General features: G+C 39.8%; 4 non-coding genes across 4 annotated transcripts; all 4 read right to left on the bottom strand.

Annotated features, from left to right (window-relative positions):
* Window positions 1-742: 742 nt before the first annotated feature.
* TRNAD-GUC (transfer RNA aspartic acid (anticodon GUC)) lies at window positions 743-814 on the bottom strand. The gene has a single exon. It is a non-coding gene; the product is annotated as a tRNA-Asp (tRNA).
* A 1,339-nt stretch (window positions 815-2,153) lies between these two features.
* Window positions 2,154-2,225, bottom strand: TRNAD-GUC (transfer RNA aspartic acid (anticodon GUC)). Its single transcript has one exon. It is a non-coding gene; the product is annotated as a tRNA-Asp (tRNA).
* Window positions 2,226-2,939: 714 nt separating this feature from the next.
* On the bottom strand, window positions 2,940-3,011 carry TRNAD-GUC (transfer RNA aspartic acid (anticodon GUC)). The gene has a single exon. It is a non-coding gene; the product is annotated as a tRNA-Asp (tRNA).
* An 18,090-nt stretch (window positions 3,012-21,101) lies between these two features.
* On the bottom strand, window positions 21,102-21,173 carry TRNAD-GUC (transfer RNA aspartic acid (anticodon GUC)). Its single transcript has one exon. It is a non-coding gene; the product is annotated as a tRNA-Asp (tRNA).
* Between the last annotated feature and the right edge of the window lie 876 nt (window positions 21,174-22,049).

Here is a 22,049-nt window from a genome sequence, read left to right as displayed (position 1 = left end):
CATCATTTTATTTAATTGTGTGAATAAAAGGAATTGCCTCCCCGTCGGGGAATTGAGCCCCGGTCTCCTGCGTGACAGGCGGGGATACTGACCACTATACTAACGAGGACTTATTGGCATCAGTTAAACAGTGCTCACCTCCTTGGGGTTAAGGCATACCCTCGATCAATTCACAGTATTGTAATAGGCAGATTTGCTGCTTTTGGTTAGGACAAGTAATCTTTTTTCCTAAATATTACAATACAGAAATTCTTAGCCAAAAACAATCAGTTTTATCAATAAATTATTTCATTGAAATAAATATCTATCTATCGATCTGTCTATCTGGCTATCTTTCTAACTATCAATATATATATTTATATATATCTATATATATATATATAATCAGCTCACTTTACCATTTGCAGCTTATAACTATTAGCCACCAGGGGTCACTACTAACCAAAAGCAGTCATTCTACTTGTAAATTGTGCCAATCGAGTGGAACAGCAGCCTAGGATTCACCACTGCTTCATCTCATTTTCCAAGAGAATGCAGATGTAAAGTGTTTTTGATGGTACGCCTGTGCATATTGAAATATTCAGAGCATATTCTGAATTTCAGTTAACACATCAGTAAGCATTTTGGCCATCAGTGAATTCAACCATTTTTCTCAATCAGAATAGGCAAGGATAATGACAGATATATTTTACAATGTTAGAAAGTGCATCATTTTATTTAATTGCGTGAATAAAAGAATCGCCTCCCCGTCGGGGAATTGAACCCCGGTCTCCCGCGTGACAGGCGGGGATACTGACCACTATACTAACGAGGACTTATTGGCATCAGTTAAACAGTGCTCACCTCCTTGGGGTTAAGGCATACCCTCGATCAATTCACAGTATTGTAATAGGCAGATTTGCTGCTTTTGGTTAGGACAAGTAATCTTTTTTCCTAAATATTACAATACAGAAATTCCTAGCCAAAAACAATCAGTTTTATCAATAAATTATTTCATTGAAATAAATATCTATCTATCGATCTGTCTATCTGGCTATCTTTCTAACTATCAATATATATATTTATATATATCTATATATATATATATAATCAGCTCACTTTATCATTTGCAGCTTATAACTATTAGCCACCAGGGGTCACTACTAACCAAAAGCAGTCATTCTACTTGTAAATTGTGCCAATCGAGTGGAACAGCAGCCTAGGATTCACCACTGCTTCATCTCATTTTCCAAGAGAATGCAGATGTAAAGTGTTTTTGATGGTACGCCTGTGCATATTGAAATATTCAGAGCATATTCTGAATTTCAGTTAACACATCAGTAAGCATTTTGTCCATCTGTGAATTCAACCTTTTTTCTCAATCGGAATAGGCAAGGATAATGACAGATATATTTTACAATGTTAGAAAGTGCATCATTTTATTTAATTGTGTGAATAAAAGGAATTGCCTCCCCGTCGGGGAATTGATCCCCGGTCTCCTGCGTGACAGGCGGGGATACTGACCACTATACTAACGAGGACTTATTGGCATCAGTTAAACAGTGCTCACCTCCTTGGGGTTAAGGCATACCCTCGATCAATTCACAGTATTGTAATAGGCAGATTTGCTGCTTTTGGTTAGGACAAGTAATCTTTTTTCCTAAATATTACAATACAGAAATTCTTAGCCAAAAACAATCAGTTTTATCAAGAAATTATTTCATTGAAATAAATATCTATCTATCGATCTGTCTATCTGGCTATCTTTCTAACTATCAATATATATATTTATATATATCTATATATATATATATAATCAGCTCACTTTACCATTTGCAGCTTATAACTATTAGCCACCAGGGGTCACTACTAACCAAAAGCAGTCATTCTACTTGTAAATTGTGCCAATCGAGTGGAACAGCAGCCTAGGATTCACCACTGCTTCATCTCATTTTCCAAGAGAATGCAGATGTAAAGTGTTTTTGATGGTACGCCTGTGCATATTGAAATATTCAGAGCATATTCTGAATTTCAGTTAACACATCAGTAAGCATTTGGGCCATCAGTGAATTCAACCATTTTTCTCAATCAGAATAGGCACGGATAATGACAGATATATTTTACAATGTTAGAAAGTGCATCATTTTATTTAATTGTGTGAATAAAGGAAGCGCCTCCCCGTCGGGGAATTGAACCCCGGTCTCCCGCGTGACAGGCGGGGATACTGACCACTATACTAACGAGGACTTATTGGCATCAGTTAAACAGTGCTCACCTCCTTGGGGTTAAGGCATACCCTCGATCAATTCACAGTATTGTAATAGGCAGATTTGCTGCTTTTGGTTAGGACAAGTAATCTTTTTTCCTAAATATTACAATACAGAAATTCCTAGCCAAAAACAATCAGTTTTATCAAGAAATTATTTCATTGAAATAAATATCTATCTATCGATCTGTCTATCTGGCTATCTTTCTAACTATCAATATATATATATATATATATATATATATATATATATATATATATATATATATATATATATATATATATATATATATATATATATATATATATATATATATATATATATATATATATAATCAGCTCACTTTACCATTTGCAGCTTATAACTATTAGCCACCAGGGGTCACTACTAACCAAAAGCAGTCATTCTACTTGTAAATTGTGCCAATCGAGTGGAACAGCAGCCTAGGATTCACCACTGCTTCATCTCATTTTCCAAGAGAATGCAGATGTAAAGTGTTTTTGATGGTACGCCTGTGCATATTGAAATATTCAGAGCATATTCTGAATTTCAGTTAACACATCAGTAAGCATTTTGGCCATCAGTGAATTCAACCATTTTTCTCAATCAGAATAGGCAAGGATAATGACAGATATATTTTACAATGTTAGAAAGTGCATCATTTTATTTAATTGTGTGAATAAAATGAATCGCCTCCCCGTCGGGGAATTGAACCCCGGTCTCCCGCGTGACAGGCGGGGATACTGACCACTATACTAACGAGGACTTATTGGCATCAGTTAAACAGTGCTCACCTCCTTGGGGTTAAGGCATACCCTCGATCAATTCACAGTATTGTAATAGGCAGATTTGCTGCTTTTGGTTAGGACAAGTAATCTTTTTTCCTAAATATTACAATACAGAAATTCCTAGCCAAAAACAATCAGTTTTATCAAGAAATTATTTCATTGAAATAAATATCTATCTATCGATCTGTCTATCTGGCTATCTTTCTAACTATCAATATATATATTTATATATATCTATATATATATATATAATCAGCTCACTTTATCATTTGCAGCTTATAACTATTAGCCACCAGGGGTCACTACTAACCAAAAGCAGTCATTCTACTTGTAAATTGTGCCAATCGAGTGGAACAGCAGCCTAGGATTCACCACTGCTTCATCTCATTTTCCAAGAGAATGCAGATGTAAAGTGTTTTTGATGGTACGCCTGTGCATATTGAAATATTCAGAGCATATTCTGAATTTCAGTTAACACATCAGTAAGCATTTTGTCCATCAGTGAATTCAACCTTTTTTCTCAATCGGAATAGGCAAGGATAATGACAGTATCACAGTATTGTAATAGGCAGATTTGCTGCTTTTGGTTAGGACAAGTAATCTTTTTTCCTAAATATTACAATACAGAAATTCCTTGCCAAAAACAATCAGTTTTATCAAGAAATTATTTCATTGAAATAAATATCTATCTATCGATCTGTCTATCTGGCTATCTTTCTAACTATCAATATATATATTTATATATATATATATATATATTACCTACTGGCGGTCGCCAGTAGGTATATATAGTTAGGATTTTTTCTCTATGGTTTTTTTGAAAATTCTATGTCTAATAACTTTGGCGTTTGTGGACGGAATTGGCTGAAATTTTCAGGAAAATGGCACATTTTGTTTCTGAGCAGCCCTTGAAAATTTGGGGGGGGTTCGTCAAGGGGGGGCTGAGAAAAAAGGGCGGTCCCAAAACGTGTTTTTAACATTGAGTTTTCCATAGGGCGGTTGGCCTCACTTTTAGCCCGAACGGCTGAATGGATTTGCACGAAACTTGGCAAAATTGTAGGGACTGGTAGCCCGATGTGCCTTTTGTAGGTCTCAATATATGTGCTACAGTGGATTTTGAGAAATTAACGTTTAAAAAAAGATATATATCTGTAACAGCGGACCGGGCAGCACTCCAGGACGCGTACTTTTCGCGCAACGGAGCTTTGTGAAGCGAAGCTGATTGGTTCTCCGGCGTCTGTCAACATTCCAAACAGTCCGTAGCGGACGCCATCTTGTCTCTCGGTAGGATCGAGAGACAAGAGGAGGCCAAAGCGAAGGGGCAAATGACCATAAGGGGGAATAGTAGATCCTCGCTGACCCCCTACGTTTGATGTGGAGGTTTTAAAAGGGCCCCGCGGGGCAAAAAAAATAAAAAATAATAATAATCGAACGGCTGAATGGATTTGCACGAAACTTGGCAAAATATTAGGGACTGGTAGCCCGATGTGCCTTTGCTAGGTCTCAATATATGTGCTCCAGTGGATTTTGAGAAATTAACGTTCAAAAAAAGATATATATCTGTAAGAGCGCTCCGCTTCGCGTAACGGAGGTTTGCGAAGCTGATTGGTCATTCTGTCACTGGGCTATAGTTGGGCTACATCTGGCTGATATTTGGGCTACATTTGTTTTTTTGTGTGTCTGGCGGCCATCTTTGGGCTACATTGGGCTACATTGGGCTTCATTGGGCTACATTGGGCTACATTTGGGCTCCAACATATATATAGGCCAATGTAGCCCAATATATATTTTTCAAAGTTAATTTTCGTAAAAACCACTGGAGCATATATCTTGAGACATAGCAAAGGCACATCGGGCTACCAGTCCCTACAATTTTGCCAAGTTTCGTGGAAATCCATTCAGCCGTTCGAGCTAAAAGTGAGTCCAACCGCCCTATGGAAATGAAGGAAATGAATGGGTAATTTGTAATTAGCAAATAGCTAATCGCAAACTAGGAATGGTAAAGAATCGCTATTTATTCCTTAAAGTTCGCTATTTAGGAAATGCAAAAAACTTTGATGATACATATGGCGGTTCATCTCTAACAAGATAAGAAGCATAGGGATACATTTATGATGACTGGCGCATCACCAGGGATGTGTTAGTCATTCTGTGCCGCTGTTCCTTCACCTATGGTGTGCTGCATTTACAATGCGGCGCATCATGGGGCAAAAACAGCACAGATGCGTGATGTATCTGTGCCGTAAAGGTGGCGCATTGCTGGAGTTGTATCGCAAGTGTGATGAAGCTCCAGCAAGGGTCGGGGGTGCCCCTGTCGCAGGGTTTCTGTTCTCACACAGAACTGTGGACAGAGGATTGGAACCTCGGCGAATTAGGGTGTCCCAAAACTCACGTTAGTAATCAAAAACTCCTTAGCAAGCTAGGTACAGTGTCACATTGGATATAACAAACTCTCAATGTTTAGACAATCCAGAATATGAACTTATAGTACCTCAGGATACGTGGAACTCATGAACAGTCGGTCGTTATATATTTCTTAGAAACCAGAACATGGAGTTAAGAAGAACACATGTGTATTTGAAATGTTTATTTACTAATGCCGTCTTCTCAGGCGTAGTATCTTAGATAATACAAGTACACATATTATCAGTAGCAAAATTACCAGCATAGTTACTAGTACATAAAAAGCGAATGGTGATAGTATGTTAACATGCTGTAAATGAATAAGAGTTAGCAACACTTATAAGCAGCCGCGGGCCGTGGAGGGAGTTACGGTGAGGCAGGGAGGCGGGGAGGGGGAGAAGCAGGGTGGAGAATACAAGTACACATATTATCAGTAGCAAAATTACCAGCATAGTTACTAGTACATAAAAAGCGAATGGTGACAGTATGTTAACATGCTGTAAATGAATAAGCGTTAGCAACATTTATAAGCAGCCGCGGGCCGTGGAGGGAGTTACGGTGGGGCAGGGAGGCGGGGAGGGGGAGGGGCAAGGTAGAGAGGGCTCCACCCTGCTTCTCCCCCTCCCCGCCTCCCTGCCTCACCGTAACTCCCTCCACGGCCCGCGGCTGCTTATATCTCACCCTCCCTAATACACATATTATATTATTTGCTAAGAAGGTCTCTTTGTGTTGGTTTAGGGCGTGCCCATACTTTAGTGTCTTAGATTTGAAGGAATCACATCAGCATACACCAGCTCTCTCTTCATGTGAACCGCATCAACTGTTGTGTATGTGTGTTCGGCAAAGCAATATAAAACCCGCCTCATGCCCAGAATTGGCAGAAGTTGCACTTATGTTATGAGTATGAAGTCGTGGAGATCAGACCTCATAACAATTCTGTATCGTGTTGTTCTTGAAACTTTAGCACTCGCTGTACAGATATAGTTTAACAAGCAAAGCAGATAGTAGAGCAATAACATATTATTCTCATGTAAACCACGATGAACTACTAGGTGGAAAGCTAAAGCAACAACTAAGTGTTGTGTGCAGAAGTTGCAAAAAAGGAAAAATGGCATTTAAACCGGTAATGAGCCCATGCTAACTTAACACGGTGTAAAGATATCCAGGACCTAGATGACACCTCCCCATGATCCGGAAACGAACTGAATAAGATAATAGAAGTACCATCTCATGAGAGCAGATTGCAAGTTTATATGTGGACGGTCCGCAAGGTAAAGCATTAAAAACTAGGAAAATTTAATGCTACAGAAAAATAAAACAGCCAAGTACTTTATCGAGTCTTAAGCCAATAGGCAAGGTAAATAATAAAAACTTGACAAATAAGTCAATGAATTGTCAATGAAATGCTAGTACTCAGCATATCAAACATGAAAAAGGTCTATGACATAACTGTGTATGCAAAATAAGCTGCAACAGCCTCCAATAGGAAGTCACCATCTTCATCCGAAAACAGTTCAGCCATCCAATTTAAAAGCGTAAAAGAACATACGTGCTCTCCCAGCACCGGATCCTCTATCACCATCAGAGGACAGCTCGGTGGGTTTTCAAGAAAGCTCTGTTCCAAGAAAGACTGTGCTGCCGCCAGTAAATTCCAGGGACCAAGTAGTCCATGCATCAATGCCACAGCCATAATCCTTTCGCCAGGACAAACCAACTCGTGAGTAATGATAGGAGTCATCAGCTGATTAAAGTCGACGTCAGGAGAAACCGGTCCGCAGAGACACAAATCAATGGCCCAATCGAAATCACAGGTCAGGCAGTGAAATACAGGCTGGACACAGGTGAAGTAGGAGAATCGAAAGGATAATCCATATGCCATGCTTAATATCGCCAACGGCATTGTGCCATAATATTCTAGCATGCGATTGCGGAACAGTGTCAGCAGCTGCAGGGTGGGAGGTTGCATAGGAGGGACATCCATATTTAAAAATGTAAAAAAGCACAAGAGCGTCCGCTGGTAATGCAAGTAAAAATGCCAATCCACGAACCAGAGTGCAGAAAATAGAATGAAAGGAAGCAGGGATGACTCCAAAGATTTTCTCAAATGAAGTCACGAGACCACTGGTAACAACTTTAAAAAAGTGCGCCAGGGACTTTGTGGAGGATGCGTTAAAGATAGTCGGAAACATGTTGCTGAAATTGAAGGGCAAATCTTAATTGAAAAGGGTGTGCACCTCTGTACGGGTGTTCGCTATGTGAAGTACGAAAGTTTCTTGCCATGCCGTTGAAATCTGTCCCAAGGTTGGTATTTGTGGCCAGATTGAAAACTCCCTATGTTCATGTGTGGGAGGAAATAGAACATTTCTGCAGCAAATAACCCGTTCACTTACTGTTACGATAAAAGGAATACTTTTAATTAACTCAGAACAATCTTCATTATTGAGCATCAAATAACTACCATTTTCCAACAACTTGAACGTGGGGATGATAGCAGGAACTGGCGTGCCTTGCAACACGCAAGCCATATTTGGTCGGTGTTTGTTGCATGAACCGTGTAACTGTATGTGCCTACACATTAGTGAATGATCTGGCGTCTCAGTGCATTCCTCTCCATTCAGATAAACTTCTTGATCATCTTTGAAACATCTGTATGTGTATGGAAGCGACCAGACCTCATGAAGAAAAGCACTACCTAAAGGTTCATAACGACCTATTGGTATATATTTCATACAATTTGAAAACTTATATAAAGCAAAAGGCAGCATTATTAAACCGTGGATAAGGCACGTTGCCAAAAAACCCGCAATCCTCTGCTGATGATGTCACTGAGCATGTCATGAATGATGTAATATGTGACATCATCAGCAGTGGATTACGGGTAATAGTATCTCTAGTTTACTCCCCTATAGCTGTCTTTCTTTTAACATAAGTGTCTGTTTCCTTCCCTTATACTTACTGTTTTTGGTTCGCTTCCGGTTCGCGTACCGGCGAGCGAACTGGGAAGCGAACTAAGAGAAATAGAGGTTGGCACAGTTCCAAATATTGTACCAATTTTTTAATAACGGGGAGGTAGTTCTGAAAAGAACTTTTTTTTAAATTGTTTTTGTTGTTTTATATTTTTTTTATTATTTTTCGGAACATTTTTTTACTTTTTTTGAATTTTTCTGAACAGTTTTATATTTTTTTGGGGTTTTCTTGGAGGGGCAATGAAAACGATTCATTGTAAAGGGCTCAACAGGAGCAACAAAACAAAAAAAGAAGTATTTATTATTTTGGGCGTTTCGTACAAACTTGCATATGATAGTCAATAGCTCTGTTGATCAGAGTGATGCTTCTTTCTCCGTAGGAAATGAATCCATCGCAAAATACGCAGATGTGTTTTACTTCACCAAATTTCATTTGTATATTTGGCACCATCTCCCTGCCCTCTGGTCCCGTTACTTCCGGTACAACAGATCTTCTGGCCATAATAGGGAGATTATCTAGGTCGTTCCGAAACTGTGCAGCACTGTAGTTGTTAGGATGCCACCTAGTCATATGGCGATGCATTGTGTAGTTTCCGAAACTGTATTTTTTCTCGGTTCCTCTGGACAGTCTATCTTGACATATAAGGCAAGTTACGTATCTTGCATTTACTTTTTTCTGACCTTTGGGAATTTTAAAAAATTGCCAAATGAAGTTTTCTTTCCGGTGAGACGTCCTGGGCTGCTCAGGCAAAAACTGCCTCTCTTCGTGCTCGTCGTCCTGTTCCTCTTCTTCCTCTTCTTGTTGAATTATAACTTGAGCAGGTGGTCCACTCTTCCTTGGATGTGGTGGAGGTGGTGGGGAAGCACCAGCTGAAGCTACTAAAGAAGCCATTGCTCAGTGATCACAAAGGGTCTTTCTCTCACAATGATGAAAGTCAGAGTGAGGAAAGAAGGAGGGATTTTCATCATTTGGGAAAAACAAGAGTTCTCAACCAATCAAAAGTGTTCATTTTAGATTATATGACCTAGTCTTACATCATTAGGAAACCAAAAGTGAAATGAACCAATGAAAAGTGTTATTACCAAGTCACATGACTTGCTGTGTTTACGTTAAGCGCTTTGCAGGGCCTCCCGGTTTGCTTCCAGAAACCTGCGCTTTGCGACTCGCTTCGCGTACCAGTTCGCTAACGTAGCACGTCATATGACGTATCACGCGAGAACGTGAAACGTCATGCGGACGGGAGGCGTCACGATGTTGTTTTCTAACGCGGCACTTGCGGTAAAGAAACGTTTACCGGCTCGCGGTCTATTTCGCGGCATCACGGTCAGCTAACGGGAAGCTTCCCGATTCGCGAAGCGGGAACGAAGAAAAAAAAATATTTAAAAAAAAAATTATTCATAAACATATAAAATATATTTTTGGATTTAAAGAAGAATACATTTTACAGCTACAGATATTAGCTGTTAAAAAACCAATGAAATTCACTGAAAAAACCATAGGTTATAGACCATATATAGTTAGGAATTAGCATTTAGAAAACCTTATTTTACTCACACAAAACCATTGAAATTCCATATATAGTTAGTTGCACTAACTATATATCGCGCACCCGCAATCCACTGCTGATGATGTCACATATTACATCATTCATGACATGGTCAGTCACATCACTGATGACATCACTGATGACATCTCAAATGACATCACTGATGACATCATCTAGTGTCTGTGTGTTTTTGTACAGTTTAAATACGTTTTACATATTGAAGAATGAGTGGATGTATGGAAGACTGAGTGTGTGTGTGGCTGGCTGGGAGGTGTGTGACTCTGTGCATATCAATGTGTACTTGTATCAGTGATTGTATAAGAGAGTAAGTATGTGTTAGTATATGTGTGAAAAGTATGGTGTTCTGTGTTTAACTATAGATGAGGAAATCGAAGTGTGATTGATTCTTCATAGGACTGACTAGGTGTATGAGTGCATATGATAGTGTTCTAATAATAACTGACTGTATGTATGAGTAATTGTATGGGTGAATGAGTGAATGTGTGTGTAGACGTACGAATCAGTGAGTGCGTATGTAGTAACTGGTATTGGTGTGTCATGATGTCATCAGGGATGTCATTTGAGATGTCATCAGTGATGTCATCAGTGATGTCATTTGAGATGTCATCAGTGATGTCATCAGTGATGTCACTGACCATGTCATGAATGATGTAATATGTGACATCATCAGCAGTGGATTGCGGGTGCGCGATATATAGATAGTGCAACTAACTATATATGGAATTTCAATGGTTTTGTGTGAGTAAAATAAGGTTTTCTAAATGCTAATTCCTAACTATATATGGTCTATAACCTATGGTTTTATCAGTGAATATATAGTTTTATCAAGAAATTATTTCATTGAAATAAATATCTATCTATCGATCTGGCTATCTGGCTATCTTTCTTACTATCAATATATATATTTATATATATCTATATTCACTGAAAAAACCATAGGTTATAGACCATATATAGTTAGGAATTAGCATTTAAAAAACCTTATTTTACTCACACAAAACCATTGAAATTCCATATATAGTTAGTTGCACTAACTATATATTGCGCACCCGCAATCCACTGCTGATGATGTCACATATTACATCATTCATGACATGGTCAGTGACATCACTGATGACATCACTGATGACATCTCAAATGACATCACTGATGACATCACTGATGACAACATCCAGTGACTATGTTTCTGTAAAGTTAAAATATGTCTTACATATTGAAGAATGAGTGGATGTATAAGTGTCTGGACGAAGGATTTAGTAGGTGCATGACTGAATGTATGAGTGAGTGATTAAATGTGTCTCACTGAGTGCATGGGTTAGTGACTAAACTGTCTTAATTTGTGCATCATTATGTCTGTTGTTCTGTAAACTGCTGCATGTGTTGATCAGTAGCTATATGAGTAACTATATGGGTTATTGATTGATTGCCCAAGTATTTGCATGGGAGACTGAGTGTGTGTGTGGCTGGATGGGAGGTGTGTGACTCTGTACAGATCAATGTGTACTTGTATCAATGATTGTATAAGAGAGTAAGTATGTGTTAGTATATGGTTGAAAACGTAAGGTGCTCTATGTTTAACTGTATAGAGTAGAAAATGGAAGTGTGATTGATTCTTTACAGGACTGACTAGGTGTGTGAGTAACTCCATGGATGAGTGGCAGAGTGTGAGTGTCTGTATAGGTGTATGAGTGCATATGATTGTGTTGTAAACATGAGTGATTGCATGTATGAATGATTGTATGGGTGAATGAGTGAATGTGTGTGTAGACGTAGGAATCAGTGAGTACGTATGTAGTAACTAGTATTGGTGTGTCAATGGTTTCAAAAATTATACTCTGTTTTTAACACTGGGTGAAACAGAGGTTATATTAAAATGTGAGGAGATGCATTGTATTGTCACATGAATGATATCATCAGTGATGTGATCATTGATGTCAAGTGAGATGTCATCAGTGATGTCATTTGAGATGTCATCAGTGATGTCATCAGTGATGTCACTGACCATGTCATGAATGATGTAATATGTGACATCATCAGCAGTGGATTGCGGGTGCGCAATATATAGTTAGTGCAACTAACTATATATGGAATTTCAATGGTTTTGTGTGAGTAAAATAAGGTTTTTTAAATGCTAATTCCTAACTATATATGGTCTATAACCTATGGTTTTTTCAGTGAATTTTCAAGGTTTTGTAAATGCTAATTCCTAACTATATATGGTCTATAACCTATGGTTCTTTCAGTGAATTTCAATGGTTTTTTAATAGCAAATATCATAAGCTGTCGAATGTCAAGTACGTGGTAAGAATTTTTTTTTTCGTGTTTATGCACACTGATCTGCTTTGATTGCTGCCCCCCACCCCTCATTTCTATTAGGAGTACTCTCTCTTTGCAGATAGTGAAGGGTAGTTAACGCAGCCCTTTCCCCCTTTGTAATCCGTCGTGCCTGCTTCTCTCTCCATTTGATTGATTGTTCTCTTTGGTTCATTCTCTATTTACAAACAAGCACAGAGTCGCAATACTCTGTTTAGTCTTTGCAGATAGCGAAAAATCGTGTAAAAAAACAAAAGGAATCGAGCAAAATCAGTAGGCCACTAATGGGATCTCTTTTGACCTCGCTAAAATAGAAACATTAGGAACAACCTGTTGAAAATAGCAATGCGTATGTATATAAGCGGCGTTCATTTGTGTTCACAGTACCCCTTGTTGATTGTTTCAATCGAGCATTGAATTGTTCGAAGTTAATTCTCTTAACGATCTTCTCTACCTGCAAACGAGGAAGAATAGGAATATTCTATCTCCCTTTGCAGATAGTGAAGGGTAGGTAACGCAAGCCTTTAACACGTCGTACCTATTTCATTCCTCATTGATTGATTGATTGTCCGAACATTGACTGTTTGGGAATTAGTTCTTTTTGGAGGTATTCCCTGTTTGCAAATAAACGTAGGAAAATCTTTGCAAGTAGTGAAAGGGTACGTAATGCGGACCGTTCTCCCCCGTTGTAATCTGTCATGCCTATCTACTCCCCACTGATTGATGCACCTTTTTCACCCGGACCATTTACTAGAGATACGTCATCTGGCCCGACCAGAGAGCACCCCTAGTGAAAAGGACATATGCAATAATAACGAAGTGATCACTGTATCCTGTTAACAGAAACTTTACCATGAAACAACCTGGAAAGAAAAAAATAGGAAAACGAAAATCAGTAGGCCACTGATGAACATGAACTTTTATTAAACAACGAACAAAGAAACGATAACATAACGTAATGATAAAACCTATTAATGTCCTAGAAACAAGAAAACGTTAAAATATGCCAGTGGTGAGAGACCAGAAAAACAGTAAGAGAAACCAAATCACCCCTCGCTGTCCCACCGCCTGCCACGCCAAAAAAATCGATAGACTAGGGAAAATGCAAGTCAGTAGAACATCCACCCCCACTCTGGAAACTTCCAAGGTGGGGCAGGGTTCCGGCTACGCCCAGCCGGGAGCAGCCCATATAAGGCAGGTCCTGCTGCCACGCCTCGGCCAGGAGATCCTAACGTAGGGTGTAGCCGGAGGAGAGGCCGAGACCAGCGGGACCCGGCCAGGGGATTGCCTTTACAACGCTGAACAGTTGCAGGGGGGGGGAATGTCTCCTCGACCCTCCCCTCTCTCTCCCAGTCCGGCCGCGGTGGCCCTTGAGAGTTGCAGGTAGTCCCGCCACATGCTCTTCCGGTCCGACCACCAACGGTCGGGGGGCCGAGGCCGACGGGATCCGGCTGCAGCCGATAAACCAAGAAACCCGTTCATGGGGCCAGAGCCAGGGGCGTCCGGCCGACATCCACCGGAAGCCCGGCCCGAAGACGGACGGGACACTTCTTTCTTTTATAATGGCTGCGACAACACTGGAGGGGGATGTCTTGCACATGCCTCCGACCCCCCCCTCGTCCTCATCGCCTGGTCCGGCCATAACAAATCTCAAGCGAGACGCCGTGGGGTGCACTGGGAGGGAGAGACGGTGCGAACAGGCCTCTCCCGCCTCCCCAGGTGGAGGCTTCCCAGCTGCACCCTCAGCGCTCCAGGCGGTGGCATCCTAACAACTACAGTGCTGCACAGTTTCGGAACGACCTAGATAACGGTTCTTCCACTGTGGCCATGCTGCAACGTCTCGCCCGGCAGGGTGGAGCCCGTCCGCTCATGTGACCCCGCGATCGCCGGTAGCTGCCGAACTCTCAAAATGGCGGTCGACCTGGCAAGAGCGGGCCCAACATAAAGAAATGGCCCGGTCACTGGTTGACTCCACCACCGTAGTCCTCCACGACCTTGAAGATTCTAGAGGAGCCGCGGGAGTCTCCGACCCCCGATGGGGAATGACTGCCATGATCGCCCGTGGAGTGACGAAACTGTATCCGCGGGACGTCGGCGCTCCCATGCTGGCGCCAGCCTCACTTTGAATTACTACAATCCTGCAGACCTTACTTCCGGTGAAAGCACAGTGTGACCCGGTAGGAAAAATTATTGCACCCCCTCCCCTTTTTGACTGATAGTTCAAACCACCGATCCTTTCCTTTGCCCTTTTAACGGAACTTTGGACTGCCTCCCCCTCTTTTACATTTTCTAGAGAAAACAAAACATTAACCACTACATTAGCATAGCAGTTGACACCAGAACTGTTTTCAAATTGAAAACCAACAACATCTTCAACATAATCCTTTTTGTTTCTGCTGTGACCCTGCTACAGCACAGGCATTGTCCCCAGCAGTAATTCTGCAATGCCGGTAAGAATAGCTGTGGTGCCTACTGGACTCACTCACCCCCGCGGCGCCCCACGCCGTTTTTTGCTGGGCGGCAACTTACTAGACATCACTTTCTTGCCATCTAGATTTCAGCGCGTTCTGCTGCCTTGGAACTATTCGCACAACAGACCGCTACTGACAAGAATATTTCATTATTGGTGCTGTCAATTTCAATAAATCTATTGGATAATTAAAAAGAAATTGCCACGGTCTCTTCGTTGTTTAAATGTTTTTACTGTTTTTGTTTTGTTGTATATATTTATATGTTATTAAAGTTTTATATTCCTACTACTTTGTTGGAGTGCTATATATTTTTAATGTGACACATAATTGTAAAAACTTTGATGTACAAAGAGTCATTCCTGGAATCTTCCGCTTCAGGCTCGGTCCCCTCCCCAATCACAATACAGGATGGTTTTCAGCTAGTAGGAACGCGTGTGCTGTGACGGATCACATCGGGTGTGGGCCTTGATCTACTATAACTCCTTTGAAGAGGGGTGATTCTTTACAGCTGGGGCCATAAACTACATCTGCAGGGCTAGCTGATAGCCTAGGACCGGCCTGGACATTCGGACACAGAGGAAGAGGAGTGTCAGAGGGTGCGGTAGTGAATAGGGCGAAAGGGAGGTGTCGGGCGGGCACAGAGTGTGATTCTCAGGGAAGAGCAGCGCAGATAGGGGAAGGTTTATTGCCCATGCATAAGACAGAGAGCGGTGGTGACCAGTGCCTGGGGGAGATGCTTACGAGGGTGAGGAGCCATGCTACGAATCGACAGCGTGCAGAGAGTGGGTCTGGTCAAGACATCTAAAATGGCTGCCGTGCACGACAAAAGTGTGGCATTTCAAAAAAGGCAAGATGGCGCAGACAATGTTTTTCAACACTTCCTCATTTCCTTTGAATCGAACGTTAACAGACGTTGGGGCATATTACCAAAGTTAAGCGATATTTATCCCTAACGATGCTTACCAACCAATTTTTTACCACTAAGCATCGTCAGAAATTATCGAAGATAAACCTTACTATTATCAAGGTTTATCGCAAATGCGATAATAAACGGCCGCAATGCATGAATATCGCTAAAAACTCAGCGATATTCATGCATTACCGAGCTAATACTCTTAGCCATGTTATCCACCTCCCATTGGATAACATGGCTAAGAACTGCTCAGGGCAGGTGTTACTTTTTGGAGATATTCGCGCTTAGCGCGAATATCTCCAAAAGTTGGTAATAGGAGATAGATATCTTGCATGTTGTAATGCAAGTTATTGTGGTATATGGAACTCATACCATAATCTCTCAGGAAAGCAGAAACTGATCCTTTTGGGACCGCCTAAAAAGGCCTAGGGGGTGAGGAGTACTCTACTTTGCCCCCTTTTCACGTTCCGAACTATTTTATTTTACTCTCTTCTGTAATTACACAAAATACCAGCGATAAGATGCATCGGAGACACACAGTGAGAGAAAGGAGGCCGGAGATGAAGAAGACATGTCAAATACACATTGGAGATAATATAGTGGCAGAAGGGAAGTAAATATGAGTAAACTTACCATGTAACATAAAAATGTTGCACTCTATACTATAAGTCTCATTTTATACTACAATCACTTCGCTACAACCTCATAAATTAAAAATAAAAATAAATAATGTCTCAAACAATTTTTGATTTCTAAATATAAATTTATTCTTCAGAATTTTCTAAATTTGAAACAACTAGTAACATGTCCTCATCAGTAATTTCCTCTTCAATCATCTCATCTGGAATCTCCTCATTAAAAGTCTGCAATGATGATTCTTGTAACTCTATGGTCTCCAAACACTCGATAAATTCGCCATCAAGAGATTGATCAAAAAATTCATTCAAGTCATCTCCTCCTTCTGACAATATTTCATTATTGGTGCTGTCCATTTCAATCAATGTAGTGGAATCATTCAAGTCATCTCCTCGTGACAATATTTCATTATTGGTGCTCTCAATTTCAATCAATGTAGTGGAATCATTCAAGTCATCTCCTCCTTGTGACAATATTTCATTATTGGTGCTGTCCATTTCAATCAATCTAATGGAATCATACAAGCCATCTCCTCCTTGTGACAATATTTCATTATTGGTGCTCTCAATTTCAATCAATGTAGTGGAATCATTCAAGTCATCTCCTTGTGACAATATTTCATTCTTGGTGCTGTCCATTTCAATCAATCTAATGGAATCATACAAGTCATGTCCTCCTTGTGACAATATTTCATTATTGGTGCTCTCAATTTCAATCAATGTAGTGGACAATTCAAAAGAAATTGCCACGGTCTCTTCATTGTGAGCCATTTTATTTTGAAATTGCTTGCTGTAAATTGCAGAAAAAAATAATCACTTTCATTTATCGTTTTTAGTAATACATAATATAAAACTAACTTCATCAAGTATTTAGTATAACAGAAGGACTGCAAATAAATAACAGAAAACATTTTTCAAATTATCTTCAAGTGTACAACATAGTTCCCCTTACAAATTAACAACTCACCTTTTTAAAAGTAGCAGAAGTGTTAGTACTGTGTAAATCAAACACCAGAAATTCACCACCAAAAATTCCTCACAAATGTACCTCAGACAGTAGTATCACAAAATGGCTGTGGTTTCCTCTCATTTGACATATATACATAACCAATTAACTTTCATCACACACAAATACAAAACCAAAGTAACATTTTAATTGGTTCTAAATTTCAACACTTTCAAATGTGTTTTCCCCATGCAATTTTCCATAGGACATTTACATACGTCTACAGCCTGAATGGCTGAACGGAATTACACCAAACTTGGCAAAATGGTACATCAAACCTAAGAGGTCAGGAAGGATCTACTATGCCCCCTTATGGTCATTTCCCCCTTCGCTTTGGCCTCCTCTTGTCTCTCAATCCTACCGAGGGACAAGATGGCGGCCGCTACGGACTGTTTGGAATGTTGACAGACGCCGGAGAACCAATCAGCTTCGCAAAGCTCCGTAACGCGAAAAGTACGCGAAGCGGAGCGCTGTTACAGATATATATCTTTTTTTCAACGTTAATTTCTCAAAATCCACTGGAGCACATATATTGAGACCTAGCAAAGGCACATCGGGCTACCAGTCCCTAATATTTTGCCAAGTTTCGTGCAAATCCATTCAGCCGTTCGATTATTATTATTTTGGTTTTTTTTTGCCCCGCGGGGCCCTTTTAAAACCTCCACATCAAACCTAGGGGGTCAGCGAGGATCTACTATGCCCCCTTATAGTTATTTCCCCCTTTGTTTTGACCTCCTCTTGTCTCTCGATCCTACCGAGAGACAAGATGGCGGCCGCTACGGACTGTTTGGAATGTTGACAGACGCCGGAGAACCAATCAGCTTCGCTTCACAAAGCTCCGTTGCGCGAAAAGTCCGCGAACCAGAGCGCTAACCGGTCCGCTGTTACAGATATATATCTTTTTTTAAACGTTAATTTCTCAAAATCCACTGGAGCACATATATTGAGACCTACAAAAGGCACATCGGGCTACCAGTCCCTACAATTTTGCCAAGTTTCGTGCAAATCCATTCAGCCGTTCGGGCTAAAAGTGAGGCCAACCGCCCTATGGAAAACTCAATGTTAAAAACACGTTTTGGGACCCCCCTTTTTTCTCGGCCCCCACTGGACGAACCCCCCCCAAATTTTCAAGGGCTGCTCAGAAACAAAATGTGCAATTTTCCTGAAAATTTCAGCCGATTCCGTCCACAAACGCCAAAGTTATTAGACATAGAATTTTCAAAAAACCCATAGAGAAAAAATCCTAACTATATATACCTACTGGCGACCGCCAGTAGGTAATATATATATATAATCAGCTCACTTTATCATTTGCAGCTTATAACTATTAGCCACCAGGGGTCACTACTAACCAAAAGCAGTCATTCTACTTGTAAATTGTGCCAATCGAGTGGAACAGCAGCCTAGGATTCACCACTGCTTCATCTCATTTTCCAAGAGAATGCAGATGTAAAGTGTTTTTGATGGTACGCCTGTGCATATTGAAATATTCAGAGCATATTCTGAATTTCAGTTAACACATCAGTAAGCATTTTGTCCATCGGTGAATTCAACCTTTTTTCTCAATCGGAATGGGCAAGGATAATGACAGATATATTTTACAATGTTAGAAAGTACATCATTTTATTTAATTGTGTGAATAAAATGAATCGCCTCCCGGTCGGGGAATTGAACCCCGGTCTCCCGCGTGACAGGCGGGGATACTGACCACTATACTAACGAGGACTTATTGGCATCAGTTAAACAGTGCTCACCTCCTTGGGGTTAAGGCATACCCTCGATCAATTCACAGTATTGTAATAGGCAGATTTGCTGCTTTTGGTTAGGACAAGTAATCTTTTTTCCTAAATATTACAATACAGAAATTCCTAGCCAAAAACAATCAGTTTTAGTAAGAAATTATTTCATTGAAATAAATATCTATCTATCGATCTGTCTATCTGGATATCTTTCTAACTATCAATATATATATTTATATATATATCTATATATATATATATATATATAATCAGCTCACTTTACCATTTGCAGCTTATAACTATTAGCCACCAGGGGTCACTACTAACCAAAAGCAGTCATTCTACTTGTAAATTGTGCCAAACGAGTGGAACAGCAGCCTAGGATTCACCACTGATTCATCTCATTTTACCAGAGAATGCAGATGTAAAGTGTTTTTGATGGTACGCCTGTGCATATTGAAATATTCAGAGCATATTCTGAATTTCAGTTAACACATCAGTAAGCATTTTGGCCATCAGTGAATTCAACCTTTTTTCTTAATCAGAATAGGCAAGGATAATGACAGATGTATTTTACAATGTTAGAAAGTACATTATTTTATTTAATTGTGTGAATAAAATGAATCGCCTCCCCGTCGGGGAATTGAACCCCAGTCTCCCACGTGACAGGCGGGGATACTGACCACTATACTAACGAGGACTTATTGGCATCAGTTAAACAGTGCTCACCTCCTTGGGGTTAAGGCATACCCTCGATCAATTCACAGTATTGTAATAGGCAGATTTGCTGCTTTTGGTTAGGACAAGTAATCTTTTTTCCTAAATATTACAATACAGAAATTCCTAGCCAAAACCAATCAGTTTTATCAAGAAATTATTTCATTGAAATAAATATCTATCTATTGATCTGCCTATCTGGCTATCTTTCTAACTATCAATATATATATTTATATATATCTATATATATATAGATATATATAATCAGCTCACTTTAGCATTTGCAGCTTATAACTATTAGCCACCAGGGGTCACTACTAACCAAAAGCAGTCATTCTACTTGTAAATTGTGCCAATCGAGTGGAACAGCAGCCTAGGATTCACCACTGCTTCATCTCATTTTTCAAGAGAATGCAGATGTAAAGTGTTTTTGATGGTACGCCTGTGCATATTGAAATATTCAGAGCATATTCTGAATTTCAGTTAACACATAAGTAAGCATTTTGTCCATCGGTGAATTCAACCTTTTTTCTCAATCGGAATAGGCAAGGATAATGACAGATATATTTTACAATGTTAGAAAGTGCATCATTTTATTTAATTGTGTGAATAAAAGGAATCGCCTCCCCGGCGGGGAATTGAACCCCGGTCTCCCGCGTGACAGGCAGGGATACTGACCACTATACTAACGAGGACTTATTGGCATCAGTTAAACAGTGCTCACCTCCTTGGGGTTAAGGCATACCCTCGATCAATTCACAGTATTGTAATAGGCAGATTTGCTGCTTATGGTTAGGACAAGTAATCTTTTTTCCTAAATATTACAATACAGAAATTCCTAGCCAAAAACAGTTTTATCAAGAAATTATTTCATTGAAATAAATATCTATCTATCGATCTGTCTATCTGGCTATCTTTCTAACTATCAATATATATATTTATATATATATATATATATATATATATATATATATAATCAGCTCACTTTATCATTTGCAGCTTATAGCTATTAGCCACCAGGGGTCACTACTAACCAAAAGCAGTCATTCTACTTGTAAATTGTGCCAATCGAGTGGAACAGCAGCCTAGGATTCACCACTGCTTCATCTCATTTTCCAAGAGAATGCAGATGTAAAGTGTTTTTGATGGTACGCCTGTGCATATTGAAATATTCAGAGCATATTCTGAATTTCAGTTAACACATCAGTAAGCATTTTGGCCATCAGTGAATTCAACCTTTTTTTCTCAATCAGAATAGGCAAGGATAATGACAGATATATTTTACAATGTTAGAAAGTACATCATTTTATTTCATTGTGTGAATAAAATGAATCGACTCCCCGTCGGGGAATTGAACCCCGGTCTCCCGCGTGACAGGCGGGGATACTGACCACTATACTAACGAGGACTTATTGGCATCCGTTAAACAGTGCTCACCTTCTTGGGGTTAAGGCATACCCTCGATCAATTCACAGTATTGTAATAGGCAGATTTGCTGCTTTTGGTTAGGACAAGTAATCTTTTTTCCTAAATATTACAATACAGAAATTCCTAGCCAAAAACAATCAGTTTTATCCAGAAATTATTTCATTGAAATAAATATCTATCTATCGATCTGTCTATCTGGCTATCTTTCTAACTATCAATATATATATTTATATATATCTATATATATATATATATAATCAGCTCACTTTATCATTTGCAGCTTATAACTATTAGCCACCAGGGGTCACTACTAACCAAAAGCAGTCATTCTACTTGTAAATTGTGCCAATCGAGTGGAACAGCAGCCTAGGATTCACCACTGCTTCATCTCATTTTCCAAGAGAATGCAGATGTAAAGTGTTTTTGATGGTACACCTGTGCATATTGAAATATTCAGAGCATATTCTGAATTTCAGTTAACACATCAGTAAGCATTTTGTCCATCTGTGAATTCAACCTTTTTTCTCAATCGGAATAGGCAAGGATAATGACAGATATATTTTACAATGTTAGAAAGTGCATCATTTTATTTAATTGTGTGAATAAAAGGAATCGCCTCCCCATCGGGGAATTGATCCCCGGTCTCCTGCGTGACAGGCGGGGATACTGACCACTATACTAACGAGGACTTATTGGCACCAGTTAAACAGTGCTCACCTCCTTGGGGTTAAGGCATACCCTCGATCAATTCACAGTATTGTAATAGGCAGATTTGCTGCTTTTGGTTAGGACAAGTAATCTTTTTTCCTAAATTGTTGTATAACTCCTATATATCCCTATATCGTGTTAAGTTAGC

The sequence above is a fragment of the Lissotriton helveticus genome, chromosome 1_2 (genome assembly GCF_964261635.1).
Source record: "Lissotriton helveticus chromosome 1_2, aLisHel1.1, whole genome shotgun sequence".
Classification (NCBI taxonomy): Eukaryota; Metazoa; Chordata; class Amphibia; order Caudata; family Salamandridae; genus Lissotriton; species Lissotriton helveticus.
Note: the sequence above shows the minus strand (reverse complement) of the source record. Positions and strands in the feature narration are given on the sequence as shown.